The sequence below is a fragment of the Aegilops tauschii genome, chromosome 2 (genome assembly GCF_002575655.3).
Source record: "Aegilops tauschii subsp. strangulata cultivar AL8/78 chromosome 2, Aet v6.0, whole genome shotgun sequence".
NCBI classification, from domain to species: Eukaryota; Viridiplantae; Streptophyta; class Magnoliopsida; order Poales; family Poaceae; genus Aegilops; species Aegilops tauschii.
The window spans coordinates 651,132,807-651,135,854 of record NC_053036.3 but is presented as its reverse complement, the minus strand read 5'-3'; positions in this window follow the sequence as shown (position 1 = coordinate 651,135,854).

Here is a 3,048-nt window from a genome sequence, read left to right as displayed (position 1 = left end):
AATAAGAAAATGGATCGCCTGACATGTTATAACATGATAGGTTTTGAATGACACGAATATGTATGTGACGGTTGCAACGCATGAGGAATTACATGCTGGTGCAGGTAGGGGCTCGCAAAATCGGCATGGTGAGTGTGATGACCAAGATCACCACCTTAGGACTGATCACATTTGTTGTAATAGGTGGGCAAGTGACCAGTGGCGGAGCTTGAGCTGAAATTTTTGGGGGGGGGGGGGGGGGGGGGCATGGGCTAGAGGGGGAGCAAACATAATTATTATAGCTGGTTTTTTTTATGGAAAATAGACCTAATACAAAGAAGTATATACATGTTTTCTTGGGAGCTTGGGGGGGCCATGGCCCAGGTTGGCCCCCAAGAAGCTCCGCCACTGCAAGTGACTATCATCGACATCGATGACGAAGAGGAGAATTGGAAGACAGATGACTCGCTAGGGGTGTGCGAGAGTTTATTTCTCCCGTTGCAACGCATGGGCATATAACATTTAACGGAGAGATCTGTTCCTGGATTTGGGAAGCTTTGAGAAGCTTTCCCAGCGGGTTTTGGGAAGCTTTTGGAATCTTTCGGTCGGTTTCTTTATTCAGGTTTTTCTGGACCGGTCTGATATGGTTTTATCTTTTTTTTTTACTTTTTTCATTTGATTTTGCTTTCCTTTTCTTTTTTATTGTTCCTTTTTCTTTTTTCTTGTTTCTTTTTTTTTGTTCTTTTAATTTATTTTTCCTGTTTTATAAAATCGATGGACTTTTTTAAATATGATGAACTTTTTTTTCAAAATCGATGAACTTTCTTTCATTTTTCGTTGAACTTTTATTGAAAATCATTGAACTTTTTTCAAATTTGATGAATTCTCTTTGAAAATCGTGAACTTTAGAAAATTTGAAGAATATTTTTCCAAAATTGGTGAAAATTATTTTGATATTCGATAATTTTTTCCAAATTGATCATTTTAAAAAAAATCAGTGAACTTGTTTCAAAATCAATGAATTTTATTAAAGTTTTTGAATTCAATGATTTTCCTTTCAAATTTCTGAAAGTTTTTAAAATTTCATGATATATTTTGAATTCGCAATTTTTTTGTATTTCCAATTTTTTGAAAGTCAACAGTTGACCGGTCAACTACAACCAATCCGCAGGAAACCAAGCGACCAGTCAACACCGAAGGTATGTTTTTTTTTTGAGGTGCACCGAAGGTACGTGTGAGCCAGCAAACACTCGCGTTTTGTGCAGGGCACAATAGCGTGCCTCTGTGGTGCCAAAGGGGCTGACTAGGAGCTGCCGTGAGGGATGCGTAAGTCTAGCGTCTTGCAGACCAAGCGGCCCTCTAAATGGCCCAGCCCAGTGCAGCACGAGCACATTTTGCTCCTGTTGTTTCGTCGCTAGCGCGTTTTTTGTTTTTTCACTCAAAATGCCAGTGAACGTTCTGTTATACAGGTTTAATTTTTGTAAATTTAAAAAAGTATCGCCATTCAGAAAAAGGTTCGTGACATTAATAACTGTTCAGTTCTATGAAAATATTTCATACCATTTTGAAGTTTTCATGCAATTTAAAATAAATTCACAAAATATTAAAAACATTAATACAATTAAACACAATGTTCCTGAAATTTAAAAGAGGTTTGCACGTTAAAATAAATGATCATAACATATAAATAAAATTTAGAAAATTTGTAACCCATCAGATTGTTTGTGAATAAATGTAAAAATGTTCAAACAAGAATTCAAAAAATGTGCAGTGTGTATTTAAAATATGTTCAATGTATACATGGAAAAGTTAACATGTGTTCAAATCTTTTTGAACATGTATTTAAAAATGTTTGTTCATCGAAAAATGTTCATGAATAGAAAATTTAGTATGCACAATTCTAAAAATATTCATGACATATATAGTGGGTGTCACATCAACGAGGCTAATCAACGGGCTATGGAGATGCCCATCAATTGATGTCAATGCAAAAAGTAGGGATTGCCATGCAATGGATGCACTAAGAGCTCACTAGTAGAAAACAGGGCTTTGGTCCAGGCCTGGCCAGCCCATTAGTCCCGGTTCAGTCACGAACCGAGACCAATGGGGGCATAGGTCCCGGTTCGTGAGCCCAAGGGGCGGCCGGGCCTCGTGGGGCATTGGTCCCGATTCATCTGTCCCCTTTGGTCCCCGTTCCTGACACGAACCGGGGCCCATGGTGCCTATATATACCCCCTCGCCCGCGAGCAGAGCACTCCACTGCTCTGTTTTTTCTGGCCGGCGAGGGGAGGGCTTTGTGGTGCTCTAACTCACCCCCTATGCAAATGAGGTGTTCGATGAAATGCCCAAGCCACACTACTTAAGCTTTCTCCTCTCCAAGCTCGACCTCCAAGCTCCATTTCCTCAAGATTTGTCTAGGTTTAGCGGTCCGTCACGTCCCGTCCCCGTCTTCACCGCCGTCGATCGCCCGCGCCGATCTCGTATCCGGCACCACCGTGGTGAGCCTGTTGTTCTTATCTTCTTTCTAAAAGAAAAAAAATTCTTACTTGTATGATTTAGATAGATAATTGTATAATTTTCTTACTTTTATTATTGTTTGTTATTATATAGTGCGATGGTTTTGGTATCTGCCCCCGTCGGCCCTCGTCCTGTATATTATTCGGATGTGGTATATATTATATTTTATAACTATTTGGTTCATTTATTATTTATGACAATTATGCCGACCAACGTGACATAGATTTTTTTTTCTAGGAGGTATGTGAACCGAAAATTCCAACTGACCCTATTGTCGAGAGGTTAAATTTAGTTGCGAAGAAAACAATTACTTGAAGGAAAAAATAAAAAAAATTGAGGAGGAGAAGATGATATTGGAGTTGTATGTTGCTGATGTCGTCGATGGTCATAAGATCAAGATGGATGCAATGCGCTTGAAGATTAGAAAGATTAGAAAATATGCCATTCATACCGAGGCTTGGTATTATTATGCCGTTGGATCAATTGTTATCTTGGTTGCGATTATGATCTCATTTGTTGTTGCATTGAAATGTTTTACATAGTTTCAATGTA